This window comes from Herpailurus yagouaroundi, unplaced genomic scaffold (assembly GCF_014898765.1).
Source record: "Herpailurus yagouaroundi ecotype Mexico unplaced genomic scaffold, PumYag 29, whole genome shotgun sequence".
Taxonomy (NCBI): Eukaryota; Metazoa; Chordata; class Mammalia; order Carnivora; family Felidae; genus Herpailurus; species Herpailurus yagouaroundi.
The window spans coordinates 96,219,227-96,234,279 of NW_024412377.1; the positions used below are offsets into that span (position 1 = coordinate 96,219,227).

At 43.7% G+C, this 15,053-nt stretch overlaps 1 long non-coding RNA gene across 1 annotated transcript; it reads left to right on the forward strand.

Annotated features, from left to right (window-relative positions):
• Positions 1-3,464: 3,464 nt before the first annotated feature.
• LOC121013970 (uncharacterized) lies at positions 3,465-14,737 on the forward strand. Its single transcript, XR_005783003.1, has 3 exons — positions 3,465-3,611; positions 4,889-4,968; positions 14,268-14,737. It is a non-coding gene; the product is annotated as an uncharacterized LOC121013970 (long non-coding RNA).
• Positions 14,738-15,053: the final 316 nt, after the last annotated feature.

Below are 15,053 nucleotides of genomic sequence, written 5' to 3' on the forward strand. Positions count from 1 at the left end.
GAGAGGGAGGCACCCCATCTCAGGCGCTTGCCTGAAACAGTCTGGAACAGCCCACGTGTTCCTCTTTCTGTGCCACCTACTCCACTGTTTTCTCTTATCCACCTCCCCCTTCTTCCTGCTCCTACCAGCACAATGATTCATAGAGCGGTACTTATACTAAATGCGTTAAGTCATTAAAAAATTCTCCACCATCTTGGTCCTCGCTTTTAAAATTCAGATATTAAAGAATGTACAGCTTGCTTGGAGACAAGGATAAGCCAGAATTATCTTCTGTGGTTGCAAAGCCTGCAACTTCTATTCATCATCTTTATGCGTCTGTTATGTCAGTGGAGTGTAGCCATAATCCCAGAATGGTTACTGCATACACAAAATAATTTAGTTTCGGAAGGGATTACCTCAACCCACAGCTCTGTTCTTATTAGCAGATGTGGGAAGCTAAAAATGCTAATGATGAGAAAATTGGAATAGACTGGGACTCTCTCAGGTATTTGCAGGTGTTGTAACGTGAACAATGTAATCAGTTCAATGTAAAGAAACCGGAAAATAACTTCTGTCCGCAATTTTTGAGTCTTGGTGGGTAAAACTGGGGAAAGCTGCTGGAAGTTGGAGCAGGAAAGTCTGTAGCTTTGGTGGCTACAGAAAGCAACAGAGTTTGGGGCGTCTGGGTGGCACAGTCGGTTAAGCGTCCGACTTCAGCCAGGTCACGATCTCACGGTCCGTGAGTTCGAGCCCCGCGTCAGGCTCTGGGCTGATGGCTCAGAGCCTGGAGCCTGTTTCCGATTCTGTGTCTCCCTCTCTCTCTGCCCCTCGCCCGTTCATGCTCTGTCTCTCTCTGTCCCAAAAATAAATACACGTTGAAAAAAAAAAAATTAAAAAAAAAAAAAAAAAGAAAGTGTTTAAAAAAAAAAAAAAGAAAAAGAAAGCAACAGAGTGCACCTGGGTTTGGTGGGCCCACGGTGGCTTGGAGTCTTTTGCAAATCAGAAAAAGCCCTCCCACCCCAGCACCTTGGAGGACTGGATTTAACACAACTCCCAGTTGAAATCAGAGGAGGAAAGCATCTCCTTTCTTTCTCTCTCTCCCCTCCAAGACCCACATTTTTAGGTCAGAATTAACATCAAATTTTCACTTTGTTTAAAAGTAGAAATAGTTCAAGCCTTTTTGCTAGCAACCTTGAATTAAGAGATGGTAATTGGCGGTCTTCCCACTCCCACTCAAGCCTGGTTCATCTTATTTAAAACCCTAATTTGCTTCTTTGGAGGCCAAGAGGCATGAAACACAGTCACTCGATGCTGTTTCCCATCAATATCCTAAGGCAGCAACCGAGAGGCAGACGACCACAGTCTCGCTTGGGGCTGGGCTGGGAACGGGAGACATAAAGGAGCCGGGTAGCTGCGTGGTAGAGGCGGAGCTGTTTGAGATGAGATTTAGGTTAGGGGCATGGCAGCAATTCATAAGGAATGCCAGGACATTCCTGTAAATGGGACAGGATGGAAAAAATTGTATTTACCAGAAATCTTTACAGGGAGAGAGTTGGAAGGACTCATTCGATGAGCTGCTTCATATTGAAACTATGGGGCTTGTTCAAGTAAGTCATACACGGCTTTTGTTTACCTGAGAAGAGCATGCAAGTTGGGGTCAGAGCTGAAGTGCTTAGACCAACAGAGAAGAGGCAGAATGCTACCACCAGAAAGCCTCCCTATTAACCTTTCTGCCACATAAAGCTGCTAACTCAGCTTCTTCTGTAAATATATACCTAATAAACCTTCCACTGGTTTGAGGAGATTTCAAACTGCTGAGGACATTGCAGGTCTAAGAGGACTTGGCTGGGCATTGTGTTGGTGGGGTGAAAGCAGAGCCCATTGTGTCCTTAGAACGGCTGCTAGTTCATGGCCAGGGTCTGTGGGGAGGGGATCTGACTGCGCCAGATCAAAACGAGCCATAGAACATGCTGTTCCAGGGAACAGACTAGTAGATGAAAGTCACATGCCAGTGGCCAGACCACATGGGCCTGAAAACTGCCCTCTTTACACAGGGGAGAAATATTCCAAGTTCTTTAATGTGTGAATGGGCACCCCAGCAGCTTCTCCAAGATTATGTTTGTATTAGTCAGGGTTCTCCAGAGAAATAGAACCAACAGATTAGATAGATATAGATATAGATATAGATATACAGATAGAGACAGAGATGAGATTTATTATAGGAATTTGCTCATGCAATTATGGACTCTAAGAAGTCTCATGATCTACTGTCTTCAAGCTGGAGAACCAAGAAAGCCAGGGGTATAATTCAGTATGAGTCCAAACGCTTGAGAACGAGGAGCATCAGTGTCCAAGGGCAGGAGGAGATGGATGTCTTAGTTCAAGCAGAGAGAGCAACTTTGTCTTTATCTGTTTTTTCTTCTATTAAAGCCCTCAATGAATTAGATGATGCCCACTTATGTTGGTGAGGGCTATCTTCTTTACTCTGTCTACCAATTTAAAAGCTAATCTCCTCCAGAAATACCCTTACAGATACACCAGCTCTCTGGGCCTCCCTTTGCCCAGACATACTGCCACATCAAATTAACCATCACAATGATGATATGAGCTTAAAACTCTGTTATTTCCCCAGTGTGCCTGTCTGGATTCTCATGAGTTGCTGCCAGGTAAATGGTAGGGCCAGGGAAGGGTAGTCTTCATTCTGGGGGGGAGGGGGGGTTGCTTTCCTCAGATGATAAGACCTAAGAAGTAAGGGCTATGACCCAGTCTGCTTGTCCAACACAAACTCTGTGCACCAGGGCCTAGCCAGGTGCTGGGAATATGATGATGGAGAGATGGACGTTCTCCCTGACTGAATTCATGGTTGGGCACCAGAGCAGACAGAGTTAACGACAACAGAGTCTGGTATGCACAATTGGGGGGTGGGGTAGGGAAATTCTCTGCCAACAGTGGGGGGCTATGCCACCCTCCCCCTCAATCACCAGCAATCAGGGGTGTGGTTTAAAAATTCTTGAACAATTGGATAGAATAAATGTTCAAAGGAATTAATTTGAATTAAAAGTAGTTATTATGGCAGCGTGTGGCATGACTCCATTGGCAGGAACACATGGGAGGGAAGGGAGAAGGGAATTTTTTGGAGAAAGAGGAAAGAACCAGAGTGTGGTAGCTCTTAAATGCCTGGCTAGAAGATCTAGTCTTTACCCTACACATGAACCATTACTGGTTAATCTTTGAGGACAAAAGCCATGTGTACTCTGTATCCCTTTTTACCCAGCATGATGTGGGCAAGGCTTCAATTTGTCCTCTGACATCTACTTTCTCCCATTCCACAGGTGTTAGACCTGCAGAGACTACTTTTCCCAGCTTCCCTGACAGCCAGGTGTGGCTATGAGGCTGAGTTCTCACCAACTATAAGATAAAGTGAAGTGTGTAACTTCCAGACCACATCCTTGAAAGGGAAGCTTTTCTTCCTTTCTACAGCCAGAGCACAGACAGCGTGGGACTGAGTCAGTTTGTTTTCTGCACATACCAAGGAACAGTAGAGCAACAAGGAGAAAGGAATCTGGGTCCCTGAGTGGCTTCAAGGAACACAGTTAACTATCCAGGCCTCGACCACCCGCTGCTGCAGACAGGTACGTGGGAGAGAAATGAACTTCTGTCTTAATTAGGCCATAGTATTTGGGGTCTGTTACAGCAGATTAATTGTACCTTAGGACTCAATATGGTTGCCCAAATGTACTATTAAATTATTTTTTCAGAAACTCATAAAGGAAAAAAATGCATAAATGGCTGCAGAAATCAAGATCAAGCAAATGAAGAAAGCAAAGCCTATTATCAGAGATTACTAAAGCAGCGGAGTCAGCCGCTGTCACATACGTTTTAGTAGGGACTCAAAGGCAGGCAGAGGCATGGGAAAGCTTTAGAGTGGAGGAAAGGGAAGGCTTCTGGTGCACCTGCTTGGAGGCCGGTGGCATGGGGAAGCTGGAGGCTGGCTAACTAGGAGTGGGGCATCCTGTATGATTGGTTAAAGGTGCATATTTGACTCTCTCTAGTCCTAAATTGAAAGCAGGGACAAGGATTAGGGAATCTGGAAGTTATTAACCAAGCTCTGGCCATCTGTGGCTGACTGTTAAAGAAGTTATCGATTGGCTTTCTGGATTGTCACAAGAGATGGCAACCTGGCTTCTCACAAGCCTCATGTACAGCAGACTGGCTTCCAGGCTGTTTACTATACATAAGGGAATTGGTTTCCTAGGCAGGTTGCTGAAAGTTGTGAGTAGGGTTCTCTTTTTAGGTATGGTCTGGCCACTGTCCGTTTGCATATTCAGTCTCTCATGGCTAATGAGCACAGCCTTAACACAGAGGGGAAATGGCGGTGGGGGTGGGGGGTAGCACCTTAAAATAATCTCATTGGCACAGAAAAGTGTAACTAAAGAGAAAATTTCCTATTTCCCTGATGGATCAAGAGTGCACTACTGGGCTGTGCTGAGAACTGGCCAAATCACAGCAATTAAAAGAGAGGCCTCAAAGTTGAGGAACAGGGGCTCTGTGACCCAGGCTGACCAGTGACAGGATTTCTGTGGTGCTCACAGCCAACTGGCATTAGGACTTGAGTTACTCCCGACACTTGCTTGAAAAGAACTGGTGGTTGGCTTCGATGCTGTCATATCCCCTGTGCTCAAGCTAAGGGATGAGGCTCCTGGCCACCCTCCTCGCCCATCCTCGACCCCCAGAAGCCCAATGAGTCCCAGAGCACACTTTGTGGATTAGACAGACCGGTGGTCACAGAAGAAATGTGCTTTTCTTAGCACAAAGCCAGTAGTGAGCAGGACCAGACGCATGAGGAGGCCCCTGATTGCCTGCAGATGTCTGAACGACACCCAACTGGCAGGCCTGTGCTCTCTTTCAGATCTGGTTTCCATTCCTGTGGCGTGTGAGACGAGGGGACCCTTCTTCAGGGATTCGTGGGCAGTGTGCCGAGAGCTCGATGTGAGTTTTCCTGATTGGGGAACACCTCTCCTTCTGGTAATGGGGCTGCAGACATTTGAACTCCTGCACTTCAGTTTCCAAGAACATCGAGTGTTGATCTTTGCAGGAGACAAGCACTGCTTTATGCTTTGTTCTCTCTGTGGTTACTCACCCCCAGCACTGCGGGCCTTCTTTTCCCCAGGCTTCCCGGGGGCCCCAAGAACTTCAGGCGATCTCTGAAGAGTCTGGGCAAGGAGTGCAGCCGGCTGTCCTGAGGCAGGCTCTCGAGTTTCCAAAAGGGAATTGCACATTTCCTAAAGGGAACTCTTGGTTCTCTCTAAAATCCTGCCTACTTCCCTCAGTCTCTCTTATTCCTATAACCATCTACTCAGAGAATCAAGCCCCAAACCTAAAAGCCATCCTTGAGTCTTTCCCTTCCCTCACCTCCACGGTCAGGTAGTCCTATCATGGTTCCTTTCAAAGTGTATCAGGAAGAGATTTACTTGATCTAGTCCCTCCTACCCACACATTTGCTCTCCTATAATCCATTCTCTTCAACAGTACCAAGAATAATTCTCTCATTGTCTCAAAGTGTGTACTACACTGTGAGAAAGGCTCTGCACGGACTGCCCTCCCCAAGCCCACCCCTCCCACTAACTCAGCCTCTGCCTCCCTCCCTCTTCTTCCTTCACACTGGTTTTCTCTCCCCTTGTCAGGATCTTTCTTAGCCTGAAATATTCCTACCTTTCCCATATCTAGCGTCTACACATTTTTTCAGGTCATCTTAAATTTCCCCTTCTCAGAAGTCTCCAATCACTCTAACTGAGTCCCTGCTGCCTTTCTCTCTCCCCCTTTATTTTTTAACAGCAGATTTTATGGTTGTTTATTGTCCACTGTCTATCCCCTGTTTGCCTGTAAGATCTTGTTTGATACCTGTTTCTGGTGCCTAGCACAAATTGGTGCTCTCTAAATCTTGAGTAAATGGATAGATGGATAGATGGATAGATTGGTAGATGGATAGTCTTTTTTGGGCTTCATAAAGGTTACTTGAGTCTAATTCCCAGAGCTGAGCCAAACTGAGTCTTGCCTTATTCTGGAAACTCTGCCACGTGTCAATTCGATTCGATTCAATTCAATTCAATAAATACTTATGAAATGCCTACAATGTGCTAGTCCCTGGAGATACACAATCATGAACAAGACAGATATAGACCTTATGGGAAAGAGGGGTGGGAAAAAATTAAATATGCAATTGTAGTCTAGAATAGTGCCATCTATAATTATGATGTGAGAAGTGGAGGGTGCTGCCAGAGCACGCAAAAGAAGCATCTGAATGTAGTCTGGGGAGTTCAGGGGAAGGACAGACAGACCTCCTGAGCACTGTAATGCTACCTTTCCTAATCTTCTTGAGAGTTTGAGAAAGTGGAATAGTGAAATCTGCTTCTGACAAGACTTAAGTTTTGAGTGCCTGCCACTAATCAAGCATTGTTCTAGGCACTGTACACACAAAGTCTCTTCTCCCTACAACAATCTTGCCAGGTAGGTATAATTATTGCCATGTTACAAATGTGGAAACTGTAAAAGCAAGCACTGTGCCCAAAGCTACTGTTTCAGAACAGATCCCCTAAGAAATCAACCGAGGTAGACATCTATATACAGGGGTGCTCCTGGAAACACCACCTGCGAGGACTTGAAGGCAGTGGGGTTAGGCCGAGGGAGAAGCTGAACAGCGAAGCAGGTACAACGATGGCTTTGATTGATACCACAAATGCTCTGGAGCTGGGAGGGCCCCTCAGAGTTCTGAAATGAGATATTAGGTGGGCTTTAAACCCCTAAGTTGACCAGTAATTGGACCCAGGCCATCCCTGGGATGAGGGTATAACCTGGGGTGTGGTAGCCTCCTTCAGCAGAGGGCAATTCCTGGAGGTGGGGGGTAGATTGTTAACTGCTAGCAGCTGGGAAAAATGAGTGCCTCGGTCCTAACCCTATCACCCCTACAGCCACCCAGATCCTCCACAGTAGCTGGGCTACTGTGTCGATGTGTCCCAGGGCTCAGTCCTAGAACCTCTTCTCGTCCCTGTCTACCATCAGTCGTCAGTGTTATCAGTGATTCCCACAATTTTAAATACCATTTACATGATCCTACATTTATATCCTCAGTTTAGGTCTCTCTTGTGTGCTTCAGACTCCTATGCCACAGTTTAGTCATCATCTTCGCCGAACAATTCCAAAAGTGAACTTCTGATTCTGCCCTTCCCTGCCATCAGTTCCTCCTACATCCTTCCTGTCTCAGTTGATGCGACCTCCACTCTTCCAGTTGCTCAAGCCAAAAACCTTGGGCTCCCTCTTGACTATTATTCTTCTCTGAGACTTCATTCAATCCATCAGGAAATCCTTCCAAATATACCCCACAGCACCTCCCCAGTTCGCTCATGGTAAGTACTTGCAATGGCCTGATCACCCCTCATCGCCTTTAGCCACTTATTTCCTACCACTCCCACCCACCCCATTCCATCCAGACGTGCTGGCCTCCCTGTTGTTACCTGAAGCGACCTCAGGACCTTCCCGTGGAACCCTACTCCCCACACATTTTGACAGCTCTCTCCTTCACCCCCTTCAAGTCTTTGCCCAACGGTCATCTGCTCAGTGAAGCTTCCCTGAACACACTAAATTGCACTCTCCATTCACGGTCCCTACTTGATTTTATCCTCAGCACCCATCACCTTCTAACCTACTATGTCATTTAATTAATTTTTTATTTATTACCAGTCTCCCCCCAGCTAAATGTAAACTTCCCCAAAGCAAGGACTTTTCTGCTTTGTTCACCATTGTCTCCTTGGGGTCTAGAACAGTGCCCACCACTTAGTGGACATTCAGAAAGCGTTGTTGACTGGACAGTGATGCACTGTTCATCAACACTGGCATTCAGAAGTGGGTCGATCTTGTTCCAAAAGCCTGTCCTTGCCACCACACCACACCACACCACACCACACCACACCACACCACACCTTTCTTGCATAATCAAACCCCTTTAAGACATATGTAATGCCACCGAGTGACCAAAAGCAATTCTTGGCCCTGCACGAGGTCACACAGACTACTCGGCCAGGGTCTATATATCAGAAGGGGTTTCAGTCAGGCTTTGTTTACTGGGTGAAAAGAATTTCTCAGGATGCTTCATAGGCGAAAATCTGGTCCCCAGCCCCTTGTGACAGGGAAGTGATGGTGTCAGGGCTTCTGGAGTCCTCTCTGAGTGAAACAGGTGCAAGATTCTGACTTGCTAAGTGATTCACAAGGCTTTCTGTGGTTGCTTAGGTTAAGGCGGGGAAACCCTGAGCTGCACCCTTGTACAACAGTCCTCAAACCTTCTCATAAATCAGGCCCAGGCCTGCATGTCTATTCAGGCTCTGACCAACTTATCTATATATTCTGATGCTATTCAGAATTTGTTGTTAAAAGAAAGCTGGGGACAAGAAAATTTGCGACATTTCTTTTAATGACAGCAACATGTAAGTGAGTCTCTCTTCTTCTTTTTTTTCCTTTGTGTGAGAGAGAGGTCTTCATTTTACTCCAGCCTGCATCCCTCCCTGGTGGCTTACACCTGGTCAGAGTCACTTATCTGTGGTATCTCCCTGGCACTGAAGGTATCTGAGTTCCCCTTCTACTGACAAAAATATAATGATTCTAAGAAATAGAATTCTCCCCATAAATAATGATATCCAATGGGTGGTGGTGGGAGAGGGAAGCAACAGCTTTTATATTTGAGAATGAAGAAACAGAGTTTACATGATCTATATAAACTCATTCTGTTAGACTTTAAGCTGTATTAATTTTGTTGCATTCATTTCTTAAAGGTCATACATTATTCTGACAAGATCTCTAAACTTAAAAGAATACTTTTTCCATGATGTAAAGGAGATGGGAGGAACTTCCTGCAATAAGGAGAATCTGAGCTGCTGTAGATATGACCCCTCCCACAATATATATAATTCCCTTCTTGAGTGCCAGAAACAAAGAAAAACCAGTGCCATGCATGTGAGCTGGTGTGGAGGGAGCCCAAGGGTGTTTTGGACAAAGACATAGATTTAGGGGTAGGAGACAAGGCTGGGGGTCTGTGCAAAGCAGGGAACCTAAAGGTAGCATTCTGTTCCATCTTAAAGAGCCTCAAAGAGGAGCCCTTCTGTTCAAATGATTAAGGCAATGCAAGAAGAAATAGAAGCCATTAAAAAAAAAAAAAAAGAACAGTATGTTTGAAACAGGCATGTTTGAAAAAGAACAGAGCTTTGCTTGCCTTAAACAACCTCCTCTACTACATGAATACCCACACTTCTCTAAGCCAGTACAAGAAGAGATGAGTCTATTTTTATAGCCAATAAAGTGCATATTGATCATTCCGATCTTGAGATTTCAGATCTCAACATTTACTGACCGCCTATTTCATGGTAGGCACTGATAGTCCCTGCCCGCTAGGTCTCTCATGACCACCTGGCCTTGGGAAGCAAATGGCCATGCTGGCCCCTCTGTATAGTCCCTAATACTGGCCAGATGCTCAAAGTGGTGCTACCTGTACTGGGCCACGAGAATTTCCCAGAACATGAGAAAGACTGTACTTTATACTTCCAGCCCAGGGTGCCCATGGCAAAGTCCAGATGGAAACATCACGGTCTTATTTAGTTGGAGAATTTTCTTTAAAAATGAAATTCTTAGTATCAAAAACTATTTTACTGGTGACAGGGGAAGAGATGTGAGGAAGGTATTCTTAGTATAACAGTTCTCAATGAGTATACATTGAATTAAATTATAACTCAGTGTTTGTGCTGCCCTATCTCTGCTGTGTTATACCAGGATATTCTGACATTTGGGATAAAAAGAGGCTTGGCAGGAACCAAGGCATTTATAATGGGAAAAACAGAACATTTTCTTTTCATGAAGGATAAAACTTCATCACATGTTCTCCAGATCAGATTTTCTGACATGTGCCCTTTAATCCAGTTCTTTTTTAGGGACAGGGAGGAGGTTAAGGATGAGGGTGAATAGACCTCTTTGTCCTATTCTTAGCAAAATGATAGTCCCCTTGGAATGAACAGCTTTTGTACTTCAAAAACATTTAAGACCATTGTCTCTCACAAGGTATAGCAAACACATTAAACAATATGATCTTGGAAGTGTCACCTCTCCAAGGCTTTCTGCTTTGTGGGTGGAGACCTGATGTTCTTGACAGTCTGTGGATTCCTCTGTCCTCCTGGAGAAAAGTAAGGGAAAGGGGGTGGTTTCTATAGCTGGGAAAGCCCAGAGTCTTCAGGGAAAGCATTGCACAGGTATCTTGGAATCCAGGATAAAGCTGTTTTATTCATGTCAACTGCCTTTGTGACCAATGCCAACTGTTCTAGTCTATAGGATCTGTGTGGGGAAGGTAAGGGGGCTGGACAGTAGGGTCAGAGTGTTGAAGTCTATTCCTTCAGTTGGCTAAGGTTTTCTTTTTCAAGCAGGGGAAAAAGCAATCTTAATTTTGAGAACCATTAATGGTATGATCATTCTTATTTTTGGTGTGTACAAGTTACATACATATACATATATACATATATTATTATGTATTAGTTTCTGAAATCAATGTTATTTTTCTGATGTTAAGACAACTGGACTTCAATCACTCATTCTACCATTTCACAGGTGGAAAACAGATCATCACTCTCTTTTATGAAGCAGATGAACACTAACCTCCATTCCCCAACCCACGACTTTGCCCCTAGTTTGTTCTCTCACTCAGCTCAACTTTGTCTTGTCACTGTTTGGAATAGTGCTTAGGCTTTGTGAGATGCATTCCTCTCTCCAACTCATAAAGCATTAAAATAGAAGTTTCCTTTGCTCCTTGGGCCATTCTCAAAGGGAAGCTTTTTAAATAGTCCTTCTACAGAAGTCACCAAAAAAAACAGAAAACAGGAAATTAAATGAATTACCAAGAAAGTCTGCATATGAATCTAACTTTGCTTTTCCAACTAACGAAGATAATATACCCTGAATATAACACAACACTACAGAACAATAAAATAACTTCCATGGGTCACATTTTTGCCTATAATTTAGTATCAGGATTTATAATGCAAATATTATTTTTTTCTCTCAACACTTGAGGGAAGAAAGTGACATTTTCTTTTCTCTTTTTTTTTTTCAACGTTTATTTATTTTTGGGACAGAGAGAGACAGAGCATGAACGGGCGAGGGGCAGAGAGAGAGGGAGACACAGAATCGGAAACAGGCTCCAGGCTCTGAGCCATCAGCCCAGAGCCCGACGCGGGGCTCGAACTCACGGACCGCGAGATCGTGACCTGGCTGAAGTCGGACGCTTAACCGACTGCGCCACCCAGGCGCCCCATTTCTTTTCTCTTAAAGAAACTAGGAATTTTATTTTGTTTCTATCACTGGAATGAGCTTTTAAAAACTATCTTGTGACCCTGTTGAATAGATTCTAAGTGTCTGTGATTTTCAGAATAAAATGTACATAATAGCAAGAGCAAATAGAAATCTGTTTTAACCAAACCATAGTTATCCAAATGCTGCTGTTTGATCCAAACACACCGTGTTTTTCAAAGCTACAGGCACGTGCACACACACTAACAACAAAATCCCCAATCCCACATAGATCTCAATTGGAAGCGTTTTGATTTATGGTAAAAGTAAGCCCCCAACCCCCTCACCCCAAACAGGGAATGATTCAAACTAGCATCTCAGGAAAAGGTAACTGATCAACTCTGAGACTTCTACTAACAAGTGTACTTCAGGGGATACCGAGGCCATCGCAGACTCTATCATGGGATCGGGGCCCTTTAGACGCTAGTATCTCTGTCCACATTAGGAATCCTTCCATCAGCTGTGGAAGTCCACGGCAGTCTTCCCCATGCCTTTTCGAGCAGGCCCATTTATTACTTTCTGTTTATAGGCTGAGAGAAGCCCAGCACCAGCCTGTCATCAGCAGGCACATCCCTGCCTCCCGATCACCGGCTGTGCAGGAAAACAGGGCTAGGGGTGGGCAGAAAGCTAGGTTTTGCAATTACTTAAGACATGCATTGGGGAGGCTCCCTGAATCCACTGTCTTCCATTCCTAGAGCTCTCCTTGTATGGTGTCAAGTAACTGTTCCCCTAGTATGGCCATCCAGAATTAAACATGACCAGCTTCATTAAAGAGTTTTCTACAAGAGAAGCTAACTTGGCTTTGACAACTATGGTCACTAGATCCTTGACTAAAACTGTTTGTTGGATTCTACCCAGTCTAGGTTTTTTTTTCCAAGAGATGGTCTTTTAACTCAGGACTTAATAACTAAAATAACTACAATGGAGTTTGCCTACCAGTTGGAAAGAGAAATGTTCAGAGTTTTTCTAAACCATTAAAATATCTCATGGGGTGGAATGCTATGTAGCAATGAAGAATCATATTCTAGGCCATATATATCATATATAGGCCATTTGTTGGCCTATGAAGATGTTTACGCTATATTACTGAGTATAATACACAACAGAAGTACAAAATGATCCACTGTATAAAAAGTAAATTACTTACATTCTGTAGCTCAGACCTCTTCTTAGCACCTTCCAGTTTCTAAGCTCTTTGGCTTCCCTGATTCTTCTTTCTCCCAGCCTGGGGACCCTTCATTTAATCTGGGGAGAAAGTTCAGGAAAGACAACTTATTATCACTGAGCATTAGTCTTACGGATATTTCATTCTTGGTGTATAAGCACCATTCTCGAATTCTTTAAAAAATAAAATCCTATTTCCCTTACATATAGAGGGCTAATTCAAACCAAGGTTTTCTTAGCTCATTAATGAAGGAACTGGCAGCAAGACAAAAAGCTTGAAATTTTGAGAAACAGATTATATAGTTAGTGAGAAATGGAATACTGAAATAAGATTATTAAAAAGATACTAAAAAAGCTAATGCCCTACACATAAGAGTTAGGTTTATCTTCTTTATTTTCCAGCCTCCTCCCCAGCCCTTAAATATATCATCACACCTTATCATTTTTCTACAAGTGAATCTTTAACTTACCAGGGTTGTACAATGTCTGGTCCACAACCAAAGGGACATTCCCTGAGTGAGTCAGATAACCCTTCACAGACTTTCTAGAACGGTCACACAGTCATCATTTTTGTCCTATTTCCAAGTTTTAGTTTTTGCTGCATAATGACATAAACTGGGTCCTGGGGGTTTAGACTTGAGAAATGTCAAAAATAAGATTTGATTCTTCTTCTCAGCTTTTCTGCCATAATAGCTCTTCCTTCCTAGAAGTAGGAAAGAATACTCTTAAACTGTCCTGAGGAGAGCTAAGAACCAAACCCAAAGTCTCTGGAACTGGGGCTATTAATGGGTTGACAGGCACAGTGAACACTTAAAACAGGAGGATTCAGTGACTATTTTCTGAATGCTGAATGTAGACATTTCCAGCTCTTTTTTTCTCTCAGTCCCAGAATGATGACACTCAGTCCTTTGCCCTCTTGGAAGGATATAGGAAAGACAACTCTGGTTTATTTGGCTAGTGCAAAGGTGGGTCTTTCCCAACAAATGGCTTACTCACCCTACAGTAAAGCTTAGGACTATCAAGCCCAACCTACATATTCACAGCTTTCAAACAGCCTTTTATCCCCCAACCCTTAATCATAAGTAGTTAAAGAATACCAGACATCTGAGGAAAGCCTCCACTTTGGAAGAAAGAGATGCAAACAAAGAAAAAGCAACTTGGAGGAAAGACAAAGAACACTTTTAGAAAAAGAAACCAATTATAGGCAATATATCAGAGAGCTAAGAAAAGATGCTACATACATGAAAAAAGAATGGAACATTATGTGCTTCTTCTTCTCTCTTACACAAAGAAATATGCAGTGAATAAAAGACCTCCTGGAATTAAGATTGTGATAGCAAAGTGAAGAAGGAATGGAGATAGAGTTGAACTCTTGCCCTTAGAAAGTAAAGCAAGAAAACAAAGAAAATAGAAAATTAAGAGGATTTGTCTAAGAGACAAACAAGAATTCAACTAGCAGGTCCAAAAGCCAAATAGCAAAAATTCCAGAAAGCGAAAACAGAGAAAACGGAGGGAGGAAATTGCCAATGAAATAATTCAAGAAAATTTCCAAGGCCGAAATACAAGATTTTCCAGATTGGAAGGGCCTGCCATGTGCTAGCACTAGAAGCCAGAAGGTAATAAGCAACACCTTCAGAATTCTAAACCTGGAATTTTCAACCTATCTACACTCTCATCAAATGTGGGCATAGACTAAAGGCATTTTTAAAGGTCTCAAAAAACTTACCGTCCATGCATCTTTTTTCCAGAATCTACTGAAGGATGTGCTATATCAAAAAGAAGAGATTAAACTCAGCAAGGGGAAGACTAAAGGAAAATAAAAAGATAAAGGAGACTGGAAAGCCAAGAGAATCTCCAGCCAAGAGACCGGAGAAAAACAGGGAATCTCCACAATGATGGGAAAGGGAGATCCCAAGATGACAAGATGACAACGTGTCACCAGCTGAGTACCACCAACCCAGACTGCCACAGTGTGTCTCAGGGGCCAAGCAGGCTGCTGAGACTATTATCTATGCCACCCTGTCACATCCTCAAAACAAGAGACTATAGCAAGCAGGAAGACAGGAGACTGGGAAGCAGGGAATATAATCATGAGAAAAGCAAAAGGAACTCCCAAGATGGTAACAGAGGGAAGTTCGAGATGACAGCTTAGTGGTGGCCTAAAGAGAAATATTTACATTTAAAAATACTATTTTCAGGGGCACCTGGGTTGCTCAGTAGGTTGAGCATCCGACTTTGGCTCAGGTCATGATCTCACAGCTCGTGGGTTTGAGCCCTGCGGTTGGGCTCTGTGCTGACCGCTCAGAGCCTGGAGCCTGCTTCGGATTCTGTGTCTCCCTCTGTCTCTGCCCCTTCCCCGCTCATACTCTGTTCTCTCAAACATGAATAAACATTAAAAAAAAACCCTATTTTCATAAAGTGAAAAGGACTTTAAAAAATTGGAAGAATGTAAAATAAAAGTCTTAACAGTGTATCTTCGAGTGGCAAGGTAATTGGTAACTACTGTCTTTGCTTTTCTGGGTTTTGCAGGGGGA